The 20,887-nt window shown below is 45.6% G+C and overlaps 1 pseudogene; it reads right to left on the bottom strand.

The window, feature by feature from the left end:
- The window catches only part of LOC115169222 (acetyl-coenzyme A synthetase, cytoplasmic-like), a 49,957-nt pseudogene extending 29,852 nt beyond the window's left edge, over positions 1 to 20,105 (bottom strand).
- Positions 20,106 to 20,887: the final 782 nt, after the last annotated feature.

Below are 20,887 nucleotides of genomic sequence, written 5' to 3'. Positions count from 1 at the left end.
TGGTTCCAAACTTCTTCCACTTAAGAATGATGGCGACCACTGTGTTCTTGGGGGACCTTCAATGCTGCAGACATTTTTTGGTACCTTTCCCCAGATCTGTCAACTGTGGGACCTTATATAGACAGGTGTGTGCCTTTCCAAATCATGTCCAATCAATTGAATTTACCACAGGTGGATTCCAATCAAGTTGTAGAAACATCTCAAGGATGATCAATGGAAACAGGTTGCACCTGAGCTAAATTTCGAAATCTCATAGCAAAGGGTCTGAATACTTATGTCATTTGTAAAAATGTCTAAAAACCTGTTTTCACATTGTCATTATGGGGTATCGTGATGTCATTATGGGGTATCGTGATGTCATTATGGGGTATTGTGATGTCATTATTGGGTATTGTGATGTCATTATGGGGTATTGTGATGTCATTATGGGGTATTGTGATGTCATTATGGGGTAGATAGATGAGGAATAAAAATGATCTTCATCCATTTTTGAATAAGGCTGTAACGTAACAAAATGTGGAAAAAGTCAAGGGGTCTGAATACTTTCCCAATGCACTGTATACCGGAGACGTTCGTGGTGCAGCTCAAGAGAAAAAAAGATATGGGATTTGCAATAGGCACTCCCAAACTGACAGTACACAGCTCCATACCTGCAGTTTGATAGAAACATCCCCACTTTTTGTCCTCAGTGCGTGATGTTTAACTACTAGACATCTTGTAACGGTCGCTGATGCTCTGTGGAGAGAAGAAGAGGAGAGTTGTAAGAATTGTCAGCCAATCAGGGATTGACATTATGGGTTTCCCTATTGCCTGGGGCAAGTGAACTGAGCAGTAACCCAGCAAGTTGAACCTGCGATAGAAAATAAAGTAAAAAGTGCAAAGAATTTCAGTAGCCTAAAATGGATCTTTCTGGTTCCTCTCCATTGTTTAAGTGAAAGATAGACAATAATTAATGGCATTTATTGCAGTTCGAGCAAGTTGAGCCTGCTCAGAGATTTATTTTACGATAAGAAACAAAATACAAAGAATTCCACTACTGATCTGTCAGATTTGTGTAGGTGAAAGGCAATAAGTATTCAGAATCCTTGACTTTTTTCTCCTGACAAGTGCCTTATTAGACTTTAATGTCACTCCCTGGCAATGATGACCATGTATATAGAGCACATATAAAATAAAATAAATATAAAAATATAAAATATAAATATATATATAAACACAGCAAAGAAATAAATGTCCTCTTACTGTCAACTGCGTTTATTTTCAGAAAACTTAACATGTGTAAATATTTGTATGAACATAACAAGATTCAACAACTGAGACATAAACTGAACAAGAACACTGGCATTCCTGCCTTGCAGGAAATCACGCACAGAACGAGCAGTATGGCTGGTGGCATTGTCGTGCTGGAGGGTCAGGTCAGGATGAGCCTGCAGGAAGGGTACCACATGAGGGAGGAGGATGTCTTCCCTGTAACGCACAGCGTTGAGATTGCCTGCAATGACAACAAGCTCAGTCCGATGATGCTGTGACACACCACCCCAGACCATGACGGACCCTCCACCTCCAAACCGATCACGCTCCAGAGTACAGGCCTCGGTGTAACGCTCATTCCTTCGACGATAAACGCGAATCCGACCATCACCCCTGGTGAGACAAAACCGCAACTTTTTGCCAGTCCTGTCTGGTCCAGCGACGGTGGGTTTGTGCCCATAGGCGACATTGTTGCCGGTGATGTCTGGTGAGGACCTGCCTTACATCAGGCCTACAAGCCCTCAGTCCAGCCTCTCTCAGCCTATTGCGGACAATCTGAGCACTGATGGAGGGATTGTGCGTTCCTGGTGTAACTCGGGCAGTGATTGTTGCCATCCTGTACCTGTCCCGCAGATGTGATGTTCGGATGTACCGATTCTGTGCAGGTGTTGTTACACGTGGTCTGCCACTGCGAGGATGATCAGCTGTCCGTCCTGTCTCCCTGTAGCTCTGTCTTAGGCGTCTCACAGTACAGACATTGCAATTTATTGCCCTGGCCACATCTGCAGTCCTCATGCCTCCTTGCAACATGCCTAAGGCGCGTTCACACAGATGAGCAGGGACCCTGGGCATCTTTCTTTTGGTGTTTTTCAGAGTCAGTAGAAAGGCCTCTTTAGTGTCCTAAGTTTTTATAACTGTGACCTTAATTGCCTACCGTCTGTAAGCTGTTAGTGTCTTAACGACCGTTCCACAGGTGCATGTTCATTAATTGTTTATGGTTCATTGAACAAGCATGGGGAAACAGTGTTTAAACCCTTTACAATGAAGATCTGTAAAGTTATTTGGATTTTTACAAATTATCTTTGAAAGACAGTGTCCTGAAAAAGGGACGTTTCTTTTTTTGCCGAGTTTAGTAGCCTAAATATGCTGCTGATATGCTGTCATATGTCTCCTGGCTGCGATTGACATACGTGTTGTTTCACACATCAGAGAACATATACATGGAGATCGCTAAGGGAATCAGACAGATGGGGTTTCCCTACAGAATCAGAACCTTCAGCGTTGCCCAGAAACTACACAGCTTGGAAAGCAGGCAACACTCTTCTACAACAGCTGATACGGTCTGGCTCTCTCTCTGTGTGTGTGTGTGTGTGTGTGTGTGTGTGTGTGTGTGTGTGTGTGTGTGTGTGTGTGTGTGTGTGTGTGTGTGTGTGTGTGTGTGTGTGTGTGTGTGTGTGTGCCCCAGGTCCTATCTCAGTGGTTAAGTCATCATTATAAGAGGATAAGGTAAACAGTCAATTGAATCCGTCATAAAGAGAGAGAGAGACACAGAGAGAAAGAAAATATCATTAATATTGTAGTTGTTGTTAATCGTAATCCCATGTACACTACTACTATTATTATTGCTGTTGGTCCCACCATTTATTTATTGGATGACAGACAGAAAGAGACAGCGCTGTAAACAGGACGACTTACTTCTCCTTGCACTTTTCCAGAGCTTCATCTGCTATCTGCTTCAGGTTGATCCATTTCTCCCCTCTGTATACACCATCTGGAGAGAGAGGTAGGGCAGGAGAGAGAGGGGGGAGAGAGGGGGGAGAGAGGGGGAAGGTAGGGCGGGAGAGAGAGAGAGGGGGGAGAGACCCAAGCCAACATGTAATTACTTTACAACTTCTGATAACAACAGATGACACTCAGTGCACCAGGATGTTGCCTAGCTAGAGTCGAAAGTCCACATACATGGTGTCATTTTATTGGGCATCGGCCACGTCGTACATGAATGGTGTCATTTTATTGGGCATCGGCCACGTCGTATATGAACGGTGTCATTTTATTGGACATCAGCCACGTCGTATATGAATGGTGCCATTTTATTGGGCATCGGCCACGTCGTACGTGAATGGTGCCATTTTATTGGGCATCAGCCGGTTGCCAAACTGTCTTACCTGCAGTCACCAGGATACTACACTGGGAAACTACACACACACACACACACACACACACACACACACACACACACACACACACACACACACACACACACACACACACACACACACACACACACACCCCAGCAGGTCAGCTCAGTGAGGTTTTATAACAGAACAAGAAGACAACATCTATTGAAGCCCTTTAACAGAACATTGTGATTAATGGTTATTGTTCATACACTTGATGCATGAAAAAAAAAAAGTTATTTGATGTTAGCCTGGTGCTCGATCTGTTTTAGTCAAGACCTGGGTAAAAAAAAACAGCTGAAGTTAAAGGAGTTGACTAAAGTATATATTATTCTGGGACCAGGTTGGCCTTCGATGACTTTCCAATGTGGCTGTCACAAGAGAGGGGGGGGGGGGGGCCTGATCCTTTACAAACCGCCACTTGTGAAGTGGACAAGGTTAATAGTTCACAGGATCAGAGAGATACTCAGTTTAGCATTATAAATCTGTCATAGCAACGTCCGCTGAGGGTTATTCAGAGCAATCCACTTCATTACAGTACATTAATTCAGGACTCAATGGACTCTGGATCTATATGTTTAATAGTGCTCAGCAAAACAAAAAGGGATTACAAAACCACTTCTATCTATAGAATGTGCCTTGTGAAAGCCAAACTAAATGAGACAAAGCAATACAGCCAGGATAGAGAACAGGATACCCCAGGATAGAACTAGGATACCCCAGGATAGAGCCAGGATACCCAGGATAGAACTAGGATACCCCAGGATAGAACTAGGATACCCCAGGATAGAGAACAGGATGACCCAGGATAGAACTAGGATACCCCAGGATACCCCAGGATAGAACTAGGATACCCCAGGATAGAACTAGGATACCCCAGGATAGAACTAGGATACCCCAGGATAGAGCTAGGATACCCCAGGATAGAGAACAGGATGACCCAGGATAGAACTAGGATACCCCAGGATAGAGAACAGGATACCCCAGGATAGAACTAGGATACCCCAGGATAGAGAACAGGATACCCCAGGATAGAACTAGGATACCCCAGGATAGAACTATGATACCCCAGGATAGAACTAGGATACCCCAGGATAGAGAACAGGATACCCCAGGATAGAGAACAGGATACCCCAGGATAGAACTATGATACCCCAGGATAGAACTAGGATACCCCAGGATAGAACTATGATACCCCAGGATAGAACTAGGATACCCCAGGATAGAACTAGGATACCCAGGATAGAACTAGGATACCCCAGGATAGAACTAGGATACCCCAGGATAGAGCTAGGATACCCCAGGATAGAGAACAGGATACCCCAGGATAGAGAACAGGATACCCCAGGATAGAACTAGGATACCCCAGGATAGAACTAGGATACCCCAGGATAGAACTAGGATACCCCAGGATAGAACCAGGATACCCCAGGATAGAACTAAGATACCCCAGGATAGAACTAGGATACCCCAGGATAGAACTAGGATACCCCAGGATAGAGAACAGGATAAACCCAGGATAGAGCCAGGATACCCCAGGATAGAACTAAGATACCCCAGGATAGAACTAGGATACCCCAGGATAGAGCCAGGATACCCCAGGATAGAACTAAGATACCCCAGGATAGAACTAGGATACCCCAGGATAGAACTATGATACCCCAGGATAGAACTAGGATACCCCAGGATAGAGAACAGGATACCCCAGGATAGAACTAGGATACCCCAGGATAGAACTAGGATACCCCAGGATAGAACTAGGATACCCCAGGATAGAACTAAGATACCCAAGGATAGAACTATGATACCCCAGGATAGAACTAGGATACCCCAGGATAGAACTAGGATACCCCAGGATAGAACTAGGATACCCCAGGATAGAACTATGATACCCCAGGATAGAACTAGGATACCCCAGGATAGAGAACAGGATACCCCAGGATAGAGAACAGGATACCCCAGGATAGAACTAGGATACCCCAGGATAGAACTAGGATACCCCAGGATAGAACTATGATACCCCAGGATAGAACTAGGATACCCCAGGATAGAACTAGGATACCCCAGGATAGAGAACAGGATACCCCAGGATAGAACTAGGATACCCCAGGATAGAACTAGGATACCCCAGGATAGAGCCAGGATACCCCAGGATAGAACTAGGATACCCCAGGATAGAACTAGGATACCCCAGGATAGAGCCAGGATACCCCAGGATACCCCAGGATAGAGCCAGGATACCCCAGGATACCCCAGGATAGAGGTAGTGACACTGCAATAACCAAACTATCTCTGTAATTTTAATTTAATATCACATTCGTGAAACTTTAAACAAGCATCATAAAACAATGATCCAACAGAAATGCGGTCATTATATTTAAGCGGGCCAAAAATAGCCTCTGCATGCAAACTAAAAATTAACCTTGGGACAACCCAGACATGGGGTATTTATAAATTCAGACGATGCAACGCTATACACACACTATAACTTTTTCATGATTCGCAAGGTTACGACTGAAATACTGTCTGGCTCTGCAGGCTAGTGAAATTACTGCATGCTTACTATAATGCTGGCCCAAATCCCATGCTGACAGTTATAGTGTACTTGGCCCATATTTAAACCCACCCTGGGCTGGTGAAGGACTAGCCTGGTTTGCCTGTTTAAACCCACCCTGGGCTGGAGAAGGACTAGCCTGGTTTGTCTGTTTAAACCCACCCTGGGCTGGTGAAGGACTAGCCTGGTTTGCCTGTTTAAACCCACCCTGGGCAGGTGAAGGACTAGCCTGGTTTGTCTGTTTAAACCCACCCTGGGCTGGAGAAGGACTAGCCTGGTTTGCCTGTTTAAACCCACCCTGGGCTGGTGAAGGACTAGCCTGGTTTGTCTGTTTAAACCCACCCTGGGCAGGTGAAGGACTAGCCTGGTTTGTCTGTTTAAACCCACCCTGGGCTGGAGAAGGACTAGCCTGGTTTGTCTGTTTAAACCCACCCTGGGCTGGAGAAGGACTAGCCTGGTTTGCCTGTTTAAACCCACCCTGGGCTGGTGAAGGACTAGCCTGGTTTGCCTGTTTAAACCCACCCTGGGCTGGTGAAGGACTAGCCTGGTTTGCCTGTTTAAACCCACCCTGGGCAGGTGAAGGACTAGCCTGGTTTGTCTGTTTAAACCCACCCTGGGCTGGTGAAGGACTAGCCTGGTTTGTCTGTTTAAACCCACCCTGGGCTGGTGAAGGACTAGCCTGAACCCTATTCCCTACATAGTGAACCATAATGGAGCCCTATTCCCTCCATAGTGAACCATAATGGAACCCTATTCCCTACATAGTGAACCATAATGGAACCCTATTCCCTACATAGTGAACCATAATGGCACCCTATTCCCTACATAGTGAACCATAATGGAGCCCTATTCCCTCCATAGTGAACCATAATGGAGCCCTATTCCCTACATAGTGAACCATAATGGAACCCTATTCCCTACATAGTGAACCATAATGGCACCCTATTCCCTACATAGTGAACCATAATGGCACCCTATTCCCTACATAGTGAACCATAATGGCACCCTATTCCCTACATAGTGAACCATAATGGAGCCCTATTCCCTACATAGTGAACCATAATGGAGCCCTATTCCCTACATAGTGAACCATAATGGAACCCTATTCCCTACATAGTGAACCATAATGGAACCCTATTCTCTACATAGTGAACCATAATGGCACCCTATTCCCTACATAGTGAACCTTAATGGAGCCCTATTCCCTCCATAGTGAACCATAATGGAACCCTATTCCCTACATAGTGAACCATAATGGAACCCTATTCCCTACATAGTGAACCATAATGGAACCCTATTCCCTACATAGTGAACCATAATGGAACCCTATTCCCTACATAGTGAACCATAATGGAGCCCTATTCCCTACATAGTGAACCATAATGGAACCCTATTCCCTACATAGTGAACCATAATGGAGCCCTATTCCCTACATAGTGAACCATAATGGAACGTTATTCCCTACATAGTGAACCATAATGGAACCCTATTCCCTACATAGTGAACCATAATGACACCCTATTCCCTACATAGTGAACCATAATGACACCCTATTCCCTACATAGTGAACCATAATGGAACCCTATTCCCTACATAGTGAACCATAATGGAACCCTATTCCCTACATAGTGAACCATAATGGAACCCTATTCCCTACATAGTGAACCATAATGGAGCCCTATTCCCTACATAGTGAACCATAATGGAACCCTATTCCCTACATAGTGAACCATAATGGAACCCTATTCCCTACATAGTGAACCATAATGGAGCCCTATTCCCTACATAGTGAACCATAATGGAACCCTATTCCCTACATAGTGAACCATAATGGAGCCCTATTCCCTACATAGTGAACCATAATGGAACCCTATTCCCTACATAGTGAACCATAATGGAACCCTATTCCCTACATAGTGAACCTTAATGGAACCCTATTCCCTACACAGTGAACCATAATGGAACACTATTCCCTACACAGTGAACCATAATGGAACCCTATTCCCTACATAGTGAACCATAATGGAGCCCTATTCCCTACATAGTGAACCATAATGGAACCCTATTCCCTACATAGTGAACCATAATGGAGCCCTATTCCCTACATAGTGAACCATAATGGAACCCTATTCCCTACATAGTGAACCATAATGGAACCCTATTCCCTACATAGTGAACCATAATGGAACCCTATTCCCTACATAGTGAACCATAATGGAACCCTATTCCCTACATAGTGAACCATAATGGAACCCTATTCCCTACATAGTGAACCATAATGGAGCCCTATTCCCTACATAGTGAACCATAATGGAACCCTATTCCCTACATAGTGAACCATAATGGAACCCTATTCCCTACATAGTGAACCATAATGGAACCCTATTCCCTACATAGTGAACCATAATGGAGCCCTATTCCCTACATAGTGAACCATAATGGAACCCTATTCCCTACATAGTGAACCATAATGGAACCCTATTCCCTACATAGTGAACCATAATGGAACCCTATTCCCTACATAGTGAACCATAATGGAGCCCTATTCCCTACATAGTGAACCTTAATGGAGCCCTATTCCCTACATAGTGAACCATAATGGAGCCCTATTCCCTACATCCCCCCCCCCCCCCAGGCAATAGGTTAACCCATAATGTCAATCTCTGCACTGACCACGATGGAGTGGACAGCTCCTATCCTGGCGCAGGCCAGCATGGTGTACACCAGCTCCGGAATCATAGGGAGGTAGATGGCCACCCTGTCTCCCTTCCTCACTCCTGTTAACACACACGCCAGAAGACAAACAGGTGGAAGAAATATTAAGGAATCTGAGTATCCAAAACCCATGTAAAATGGTGTGTGTTTTTGACACTTTTACTGTATTACAAATGTTTTAGAGAGGGAAAGTGGAAAAGTGCTGTTTTTATAAATCCCCCCCCCCATCTTTGAAAGAGCCAGACGGTTTGGTCTTACCCATATGCTTCAGAACGTTGGCACACCTGCACACCTGTCCCAGCAGCTGGCTGTAGGTGATGGCCATGTGGTGATCAGGTGAGTTCCCCTCCCTGGAGAACAGACATGAAACATTATCATGTAAATTCCAAATACGTTACTTCTGATTAAACCATTTAGTTTATACGACATCTGTAACAGGAAGTGTGTGTATCAGTGAGCTGACCTGAGATTACATGTGGGCCCCTAGTCAGTTTGATACAGTCATGTCACTGATTTCCAGTCTTTACATTTACTTTTAGCAGACTCTCTTATCCAGAGCAACTAGGGTTAAGTGCCTTGCTCAAGGGTACATCGGCATATTTTTCTCTTGGCTCTGGGGTTTGGAACAGCCACCTTTCGGTTAGGTTACCTTACCCCCTATGTTAACTCAATCAAAATATTGCAACACATTCTGTTGTTTCCAAACAGCAAGCGGACGGACGGACGGACGGACGGACAGAGAGATAGATAGATAGATAGATAGTGTATAGTGTATATAGATAGATAGATAGATAGATAGATAGATAGATAGATAGATAGATAGATAGATAGATAGATAGATAGATAGATAGATAGATAGATAGATAGATAGATAGATAGATAGATAGATAGATAGATAGATAGATAGATAGATAGATAGATAGATAGACAGACAGATAGAGTTGAAGTTGGAAGTTTACATATTACACTTAGGTTGGAGTCATTAAAACTCGTTGTAGACCTCCACAAGTCTGGTCCATCATTGGGAGCATTTTCCAAATTCCTGAAGGTACCACGTTCATCTGTACAAACAATAGTACGCAAGTATAAACACCATGGGACCACGCAGCCGTCATACCGCTCAGGAAGGAGACGCGTTCTGTCTCCTAGAGATGAACGTACTTTGGTGCGACAAGTGCAAATCAATCCCAGAACAACAGCAAAGGACCTTGTGAAGATGCTGGAGGAAACAGGTACAAAAGTATCTATATCCACAGTAAAACAAGTCCTATATCGACATAACCTGAAAGGCCGCTCAGCAAGAAAGAATCCACTGCTCCAAAACCGACATAAAAAAGCCAGACTACGGTTTGCAACTGCACATGGGGACAAAGATCATACTTTTTGGAGAAATGTCTTCTGGTCTGATGAAACAAAAATAGAACTGTTTGGCCATAATGACCATTGTTATGTTTGGAGGATAAAGGGGGAGGCTTGCAAGCCGAAGAACACCATCCCAACCGTGAAGCACGGGGGTGGCAGCATCATGTTGTGGGGGTGCTTTGCTGGGACTGGTGCACTTCACAAAATAGATGGCATCATGAGAAAGGAAAATTAGGTGGATATATTGAAGCAACATCTCAAGACATCAATCAGGAAATTAAAGCTTGGTTGCAAATGGGTCTTCCAAATGGACAATGACCCCAAGCATACTTCCAAAGTTGTGGCAAAATAGCTTAAGGACAAGAAAGTCAAGGTATTGGAGTGGCCATCACAAAGCCAGCCCTGACCTCAATCCCATAGAACATTTGTGGGCAGAACTGAAAAAGTGTGCGTGAGCCAGGAGGCCTACAAACCTGACTCAGTTACACCAGCTCTGTCAGGAGGAATGGGCCAAAATTCACCCAACTTATTGTGGGAAGCTTGTGGAAGGCTACCCAAAACATTTGACCCAAGTTAAACAATTTAAAGGCAATGCTACCAAATACTAATTGAGTGTATGTAACCTTCTGACCCACTGGGAATGTGATGAAAGAAATAAAAGCTAAAATAAATAATTCTCTCTACTATTATTCTGACATTTCACATTCTTAAAATAAAGGGGTGATCCTAACTGACCTAAGGGAATCAGGGAATCTTTACTAGGATTAAATGTCAGGAATTGTGAAAAACTGAGTTGTATGTGGGTGAGAATAACCTCTTGGAAATGTAGACTTTTTAAAATGAAACTGAATGATGATACAATAACACACATACGTATATACACACACACACACACACACACACACACACACACACACAACTGATAAGATTTTGACAGCAACCCCACCTGACATCACTGAGTGGGCAAAACATTAGGAACACCTGCTCTTTCCATGACAGACTGACCAGGTGAATCCAGGTGAAAGCTATGATCCCTTATTGATGTCATTTGTTGAATCCACTTTAATCAGTGTAGATGAAAGGGGAAGAGACAGGTTGAAGAATGATTTTTAAGCCCTGAGACAACTGAGACATGGATTGTGTTTGTGTGACCATTCAGAGGGTGAACGGACAAGACAAAATATTGAAGTGTCTTTGAACAGGGTATGGTAGTAGGAGACAGGAGAACCGGATTGACTGTGTCAACAACTGCAACGCTGCTGGGTTTTTCACACAACAGTTTCCCCGAGTGTATCAAGAACGGTCCACCACCCAAAAGGACATCCAGCCAAATTAACACAACTGTGGGAAGCATTTCAAACACCTTGTAGAGTCCAAGCCCCGACAAATCGAGACTGTTCTGAGGTCAAATCAAATGGGGGGGGGGGTGCAACTCAATATTAGGAAGGTGTTCCTAATGTTTTGTAAACTCAGTGTACATGTCAGACTCGATGTTGTTTACAGTTCAAACACCTTATCTTCTGAAAGCCTCAAGGTGTTGGGTGTTCATTTCCTGTCCACTATCAGTATGAACTTTAGCCTCTACCTCTGTGAGAAACAGCTATTTATTGTCTGTGAAGTTTAATCTTCACAGGTTGACTAAGTAAATATTTGCTCGATTAAAAACCTAATTCTTATACATATACAGTATACACTGTCGTAAGAACGGGACCAAGGCGCAGCGTGTGTAGAGTTCCACATCTTTATTCCACAGTGAAACTTCAAGCAAAAACAAATAAACAAACAAATAAACAAACAACTAAACGTGACTACGTGGTGCACAAACACAAAACAATATCTCACAAACACAGGTGGGAAAAATAGCTACTTAAATATGATCCACAATTAGAGACAACGATTACCAGCTGCCTCTAATTGGGAATCATACAAAACACCAACATAGAAAATATAAACTAGAACACAACATAGAAATATTAAACTAGACTACCCCCTCGTCACACTACACCATAGAGAAAGAAGGGCTCTCTATGATCAGGGCGTGACAAGACACTTTGGCAAACTAGGGGTGTTGCTAAAGAAACGGTCTGGATAGAGAGGGCTGGGTCCTTTGAGCTCAGTTAGTAGAGGATGGTGTTTGTTATGTCAGGGAGTAGTGGGTTTGATTCCCGGGACCACCCATACATGAAACGTATGTTAAGTCGGTTTGGATAAAAGCGTCTGTTAAATGGCATAATATATAGGGCTCGCTCCTTTGTATTAGGGTGACGTTACAGGGCTATACAGTACAGAAGACAGCCCATGGACTGGGATGCTTCACGTAGCTGTGCTACAAATAAATCAAATCAAACTTTATTAGTCACATGCGCCGAATATAACAAGTGTCGACCTTAGAGTGAAATGCTTTACTTACAAGCCCCTTAACCAACAGTGCAGTTAGCAGTGGTTAAGTGCAGTTCACAGTGGTTAAGTGCAGTTCACAGTGGTTAAGTGCAGTTCACAGTGGTTAAGTGCAGTTCACAGTGGTTAAGTGCATTTCACAGTGGTTAAGTGCAGTTCACAGTGGTTAAGTGCAGTTCACAGTGGTTAAGTGCAGTTCACAGTGGTGGTTAAGTGCAGTTCACAGTGGTTAAGTGCAGTTCACAGTGGTGGTTAAGTGCAGTTCACAGTGGTTAAGTGCAGTTCACAGTGGTGGTTAAGTGCAGTTCACAGTGCATTGCCTCATTGGTGAACTGCTTTCTTTTTCAATGAGTATAATTGTTGCCTTTTTAAATTTTTTTATTATTTAATCAGGTAAGTCATTGAGGACACATTATATTTTACAATAACGACCTGACCAAGATAAAAGCGATACAACAATAACTGTTATTTTGTCTTACCAGTAAAATGCCACTCGTTCACCAAGGTTCTCGTCCTTCACGTTCCTGTCCAGGACGTTGTAACACATGTTTGTTTTGGCTCCTTCCCTGCATTTCACATAGATATTCCCTCCCTGCATTTCACATAGATATTCCCTTTGGTCACATCGAAGTTATACTGCAGACTGTGACCTGTAGGAGGATTCTTCCAATAGAAATCACTAGCAGCCTCTTTCCAGAATACTGCAAGAAAACAGTAGCATTAGGATGTTGTTTAGAGTACACACACACACACACACACACACACACACACACACACACACACACACACACACACACACACATACACATACACACATACACATAGACACATACACATAGACACACACACACACATACACACACACACACACACACACACACACACACATACATACATACACATACATACATACATACACATACATACATACACGCATATACATACACATACATACTGTGGCAAACCTCTTCAAAGCTAGGAGCGTTTGTCACAAATTAATTGAGAAACTGTCACCAAAGTCAGCCCAGAATTAAAGTTCTTTCGAACATGACAGTACCTGTGTGTTTGTTTCTCTGTCCTGGTCCACCCAGGCCGCAGGTAAGGTCAAGGATAGCAGGGTTCGGTACACAAATCTGGTTCTCGGTAGGTCCAGGTCTAAACGCCAACAGGTAAGTCCAAAACAGTCCAGCTCGTACACGGTAAATCCAGCCAATGTAGAATGTCTCTCTCTCTATGGTTCATAGATCCTTCCCGCTCTCTCTCCCTCTTCCTGGTTTTTCTTGACCTTTTATCTGTGGGTCGGCTCCACCTTCTGAGGGTTCCCCTTGCTTCTGGGAATTGTAGTTTTGGCAGTCGGCCATTTTGTGATCTGTAGTTCTGATCGGGGTGGCCATTTTAGTGATCGGGCAGAGCCCGTTTATTAGTTCTGCCCTCACATATCTGCCATTTATCACTCGACCCCCTTCTTTGCCACACATCTCCCCCCCTAGATCCGACCCCCTAGGTCGGGCTACCGCAGCAAAATATGCGTGCATGCGGGATAACCCATCCACATTTCCCATTTCCTTTCCTGCTCTGTGTTTCAAGTCAAAGTGAAACGGTTGGAGACTCAAAAACCACCGCATCACCCGAGCGTTCTTCTCTTTAGCCCTATGCATCCAGGTGAGTGGTGCATGGTCACTGATGAGGGTGAAGTGGCGCCCCAGCAGGTAGTATTTCAGGCTTTCCAGAGCCCACTTTACTGCCAGCGCCTCTTTCTCAACAACTGAGTAGTTGGTTTCCCGTGGTTCCAGCTTCCTGCTTAAAAACAGGATGGGGTGTTCCACCCCTTCTACCTCTTGGGACAGCACTGCTCCCAAGCCGACCTCTGAAGCATCCGTCTGAACCACAAACTCTCTCTCAAAGTCTGGTACCACCAGCACTGGATTACAGCAGAGGGCCTCCTGTAATGTCCTAAATGCTTTGGTGGCCCTTTCATCCCACTTGACCATGTTTGGCCCTCTGGCTCTAGTCATGTCGGTGAGTGGGGCGGCCACTGTGGCATAACTTGGGATGAACTTCCGGTAGTACCCGGTCAGCCCTAGGAAGGCTCGAACCTGCTTCTTATTTACTGGTTTCGGCCATTCTCTAATTGCCTCCACCTTCTTACGTTGGGGTTTGATTAATCCTCTTCCCACGGTGTATCCCAGATACTCCGTTTCCTCTAACCCCACATAACACTTGGCAGGGTTCGCCGTGAGCCCTGCCTTTCTAAGGGCGTCTAACACCGCCTGTACCCGGGGTAAGTGGGATTCCCAATCTGGGCTGTAGATCCCCACGTCATCTAAATAAGCTGCGGCGTATGCTTGGTGCGGTTTTAGGACCTTGTCCATGAGCCGTTGAAAGGTGGCTGGGGCCCCGTGTAGGCCGAATGGCATGACGGTGTATTGAAACAAACCGTCAGGGGTTGCAAATGCTGTCTTTTCTTTGGCCCTGGGGGTCAGAGGAATTTGCCAGTACCCTTTTGTCAGGTCCAGGGTCGTAATGTACCGAGCTTTACCAATTTTCTCCAGTAGTTCGTCTACTCTGGGCATGGGGTAGGCATCAAACTTGGAGATTTCATTTACCTTCCGAAAGTCGTTACAGAACCGCAAAGACCCATCGGGCTTGGAGACCATCACAATTGGGCTAGACCACTCACTATGTGACTCTTCGATCACTCCAGCTGTCAACATTTTCTCCGTCTCTGCTCTAATCGCTGCCTGTCGAGCCTCGGGTACCCGATATGGCCTCATGCTCACTTTTCTCCCTGGTAGGGAAACGATATCATGAGCTGTAACCTCAGTTCGGCCGGGTACTTCTGAAAACACATCTCTGTTTTTCTGGATCAGGGTCTTTACTTCCTGTACTTGTGCTGGGGACAAAGTAGGTGAAATATTTACTTCAGCTGTCTCCTGAGTGTGTGTGGGGTACGTGACCATTAGTGTTTCTCTCTCTCTCCATGCTTTTAACAGGTTTATGTGATAGATCTGTTCCTGGGGCCGTCGACCTGGCTGTCGGATCCGATAATTAACTTCTCCTATTCTCTCCAGTACTTCATATGGTCCTTTCCATGTGGCTAGTAGTTTGCACTCTACCGTGGGGATCAGCACTAACACCTTATCTCCCGGTTGAAATTCCCTCAGGGTAGCCTGCCGGTTATAAGTGTGCCGCTGGTGCTCTTGTGCTTGTCTCATGTGCTCTCTGACGATGGGCATGACTGTGGCTATCCTGTTTTGCATTGCCGTGACGTGCTCTATGACACTAGTATACGGGGTGGATTGGTGTTCCCAGGTTTCCCGGGCAATGTCTAAGATTCCCCGGGGGTGCCTCCCATATACCAGCTCGAAGGGAGAAAACCCCAGCGAGGCTTGAGGAACCTCTCTAATGGCAAACATCAGATATGGCAACATGCAATCCCAGTTTTTCCCATCCTTGTCGATTACCTTCCTGAGCATTGACTTCAGGGTCCGGTTGAATCTCTCAACCAGCCCGTCCGTCTGTGGATGGTAAACTGATGTCCTCAACTGTTTCACCTGCCACAATTTACAAAGGTCTGCCATAAGGCGGGACATAAAGGGGGTCCCCTGGTCAGTAAGGATCTCCTTTGGGACCCCAACCCTGGTGAACAATAGCACTAGTTCCTTGGCGATATTTTTGGAAGCCATTGTCCGAAGGGGAATGGCTTCTGGGTAGCGAGTGGCATAATCTAGAATGACCAGAATGTATTGGTGCCCTCTGGCAGATTTGGGTAGTGGGCCCACTATGTCCATCGCTATCCTCTCAAATGGCGTTTCGATTATGGGGAGTGGCACTAACGGGCTTCTAAACGCTGGTCGGGGAGCTGTTACCTGGCACTCCGGGCACTCTCCACAATGCCGAGCCACTTCAGCCTGAATTCCTGGCCAGTAAAACCTCCTTACAATCCGGTCTCGGGTTTTATCGATACCAAGGTGTCCACCCAGAATGTGCCCATGAGCTAGATCCAGTACTGTCTTTCTGTACCGGGTGGGGACCAACAACTGTTCCACCACATCAACCCCTATTTTTGAGACTCTGTACACCAAACCATTTTTCATGATGAAGTGGGGAAAACTATTAGGCATCATCCTATCATTTATGGGAGTACCATCTATGACATGCACGTCTGCTCTGGCTTGCTGCAGGGTTGGATCCTGGTGTTGGGCCGTCCCGAAATTAGTCATGGACCCTGCCAGGTCTGCTGGTTCTAGATAGTCGTCCTCTGGATTCAGATCGACCCCAGCCCCACTAGTACTGGGCTGTTCATTATCAACGAGGTTTGCCACTTCATCCTCATCCTCCCCTACTAGTACCTGTGGGCTTGGCCCCTGGGAGACCTCTTTTCTTGGCCTTGGTTGAAGGCCCCATGCTTCTTCCTGCTTGGTCAGGGTTGTTGGCTTCTCAAATATGCCGTTCTTTTGACCTAACTTCGCAAAGTTAGGAAAGTATCTACCCAATATTACATCATATGGCATCTTTGGGACCACGCCGACCTCATAATCCAGCAGACCGTCCTCTGTTTGTATGCTCACTAATGCTGTGGGGTACAGACGGGTATCCCCATGAATGCACGTAACACTGATATCCTGACTTGTATCCAGTTTATGCGTCGGCACTAGGTTTGCAACGACCAGGGTTAGCATACTGCCGGAATCCAGTAGTGCTTCAACCTCCTTCCCTTCAACCTTCACCCTGCACATATGTTTGTTTCTTGATCTTTCAAGTACAGTGGTTACCACGGGACATGCATACCATATCTCATCTTCTTTTTCACCGAGGTTACATTGCATTGGCTCTTCTTTAATAGGGCAGTAGGCTGCAATATGTCCTGGTCGATTACAATTGTAACAGATAATAGGGTTCCGGGGGGAGACCTCCTCGACCCCCAGTCCCGGTTTCCGGTTTTTCCCTTAGTGTCTCGGCCCGATTCTGATTCTTTCCTCATGGCCCCACGCTGCTCTCCTCCCCCTCCCCCTGTTGGCACAGTCTTAACCTGTCCGCTGGTTCGCCCAGGCCTGGGGAATGGGAATCTTTCCTCCTGCGCCTGCTCAGCTGTTCCTGCCGTACAATACCGTTCAACCAGGCCCACGAGATGGTCGGCGGAAAGTACCTCATTCTGGCCAACCCATCGTCGCACTTCTTGGGGTAGACCTCGCTGAAACTGGTTGAGTACGATGGTCTCGACGACCTCGGCGGACGAACGGGTCTCCGGTCGCAACCATTTCCGTGCCAGGTGAATCAAGTCGAACATCTGTGTTCGGGGGGTTTTCCCGGTCTGTAGGACCACTGGTGGAAGCGGTGTGCCCTCACGGTATCGGTCACTCCCAGTCTAGTCAGAATCTCTCCCTTGAGTTTATCGTAATCCTGTGCATCCTTCAACTCCAGGTCAAAATATGCTTTTTGAGCATCCCCTGCCAGGTATGGTGCCAGAAGCCCTGCCCATTCTTCTTTCGGCCACTTCTCCCTCTCTGCCGTCCTTTCGAAGGTGGTAAGATATGCTTCCACATCATCCTGCGCTGTCATTTTTTGAAGAAAATGATTGGCCCACCTTTGGGTATTTGCAGCTGGTAACTGAGTCCCAATTTGGTCCGCTAGCCCCTTTAGGCCTTCTCTTAACTCCCGGGTGTTTCTCTCTTGCTCTTCTCTGAGCAGCTGGTTGGTGTGGTGCTGGACCTGTAACGTGTCCTGATACATTCGCATTGCATCCTGATGAGCTATTTGTTGAGCTCTAGTTGCCTCTTGTTGGGCGGCCACCGCTTGTAACAGGGCCTGTATGACTCCCTCCATACTCATTTTCCTGAAAAAAACTGTCCTAACCAAACAAAGCCACAAAAAAAACAAAAAAAAAACCTGACTCCCCTTTGGAGTGCTAACTAAACTTTTTTTTTTTTTTTTTTTTTTCTACCTAACCAGCGGTATGGTTAATCCAGTGCCCACATTCTCCACCACGTGTGGCAAACCTCTTCAAAGCTAGGAGCGTTTGTCACAAATTAATTGAGAAACTGTCACCAAAGTCAGCCCAGAATTAAAGTTCTTTCGAACATGACAGTACCTGTGTGTTTGTTTCTCTGTCCTGGTCCACCCAGGCCGCAGGTAAGGTCAAGGATAGCAGGGTTCGGTACACAAATCTGGTTCTCGGTAGGTCCAGGTCTAAACGCCAACAGGTAAGTCCAAAACAGTCCAGCTCGTACACGGTAAATCCAGCCAATGTAGAATGTCTCTCTCTCTATGGTTCATAGATCCTTCCCGCCTCTCTCTCCCTCTTCCTGGTTTTTCTTGACCTTTATCTGTGGGTCGGCTCCACCTTCTGAGGGTTCCCCTTGCTTCTGGGAATTGTAGTTTTGGCAGTCGGCCATTTTGTGATCTGTAGTTCTGATCGGGGTGGCCATTTTAGTGATCGGGCAGAGCCCGTTTATTAGTTCTGCCCTCACATATCTGCCATTTATCACTCGACCCCCTTCTTTGCCACAATACATACAAACAAACACACACACATACATATCCTGCCTGTTTGGCCCTGTCCAGGGGTATCATCGGATGGGGCCACAGTGTCTTCTGATCCCTCCTGTCTCAGCCTCCAGTATTTATGCTGCAGTAGTTTATGTGTCGGGGGGCTAGGGTCAGTCTGTTACATCTGGAGTATTCTCCTGTCTTATTCGGTGTCCTGTGTGAATGTAAATATGCTCTCTCTAATTCTCTCTTTCTTTCTTTCTCTCGGAGGACCTGAGCCCTAGGACCATGCCTCAGGACTACCTGGCATGATGACTCCTTGCTGTCCCCAGTCCACCTGGCCATGCTGCTGCTCCAGTTTCAACTGTTCTGCCTGCGGCTACGAAACCCTGACCTGTTCACCGGACGTGCTTGTTGCACCCTCGACAACTACTATGATTATTATTATTTGACCATGCTGGTCATTTACGAACATTTTAACATCTTGACCATGTTCTGTTATAATATCCACCCGGCACAGCCAGAAGAGGACTGGCCACCCCTCATAGCCTGGTTCCTCTCTAGGTTTCTTCCTAGGTTTTTGGCCTTTCTCAGGAGTTTTTCCTAGGGAGTTTTTCCCAGTCACCGTGCTTCTTTCACATGCATTGCTTGCTGTTTGGGGTTTTAGGCTGGGTTTCTGTACAGCACTTTGAGATTTCAGCTGATGTACGAAGGGCTATATAAATAAATTTGATTTGATTTGATTTGATACACACAAACAACCACACACACACAAACAAACACAAACAAACACAAACAAACAAAGAAACACACACACACACACATACACACATAAACAAACAAACACACACACACACACACACAACCAAGCTATTGCAGATGAGTCATGTGATAGGACATAACCACACACAGCTTCAGTTATTCTGCGAGCAACAAGCACGCGCGGCAAACAGCCTTCTTAACCGTCCGGCTCCTCAATAGACTTCTTGTAAAGTTCCAGATAACAGTTGAAGTCAGGCACATGAGCATCCTTCAGCAGACCCTCCGGAGGATGGTACATCTGGTCCTCTGAGTGGTGAGAGTCAGGGACCACCATCGTTGATAGACAGACAGAGAGACAGACAGATGTACTGTAGAGAGATCTATTTGACTGGAGAGAGAGTGCGAGAGAGAGTGCGAGAGAGAGAGAGAGAGAGAGAGAGAGAGAGAGAGAGAGAGAGAGAGAGAGAGAGGGGAGAGGTGAGACAGACACTGTCAACAGTAGGGCTTCAGCCATTGGACAAGTACACTGAGCCTGTACTCTGGCCACACCCCTGATACCAGGGTTCTGTGTTGAATCCACATGCTTACTGCCAAAGGAGCCAATCAAAATGCTTAAAATGGCACTCCCACCTTTTCATTGGCTGATCGGGTCCTGGTCCGTTTATCGGATTATTTTCCAAGCGTTGTGTAAGAGGAGGGAAACATTGGAAGGCAGGGGGAATGCTGGGCTGATCGATAGGCAGATAGACAGCACAGGGAGGACAGTGTATTCTCTATTCCTGGAAAAAGGAGAAAAAAAACTCCCCCTCTCTCTCCCTGTCCACCTCCCTCCCCCTCTCTCTCCCTGTCAAATCAAATCAAATCAAATCAAATGTATTTATATAGCCCTTCGTACATCAGCTGAAATCTCAAAGTGCTGTACAGAAACCCAGCCTAAAACCCCTTAACAGGAAGCCAGTGTAGGGAGGCTAGCACTGGAGTAATATGATCAAATTTTTTGGTTCTAGTCAGGATTCTAGCAGCCGTATTTAGCACTAACTGAAGTTTGTTTAGTGCTTTATCCGGGTAGCCGGAAAGTAGAGCATTGCAGTAGTCGAGCCTAGAAGTAACAAAAGCATGGATTAATTTTTCTGCGTCATTTTTGGACAGAAAGTTTCTGATTTTTGCAATGTTACGTAGA

This window comes from Salmo trutta, chromosome 31, assembly GCF_901001165.1.
Source record: "Salmo trutta chromosome 31, fSalTru1.1, whole genome shotgun sequence".
Taxonomy (NCBI): Eukaryota; Metazoa; Chordata; class Actinopteri; order Salmoniformes; family Salmonidae; genus Salmo; species Salmo trutta.
The sequence above is the reverse complement of the archived record's forward strand: the minus strand, read 5'-3'. Positions and strand labels throughout refer to the sequence as shown.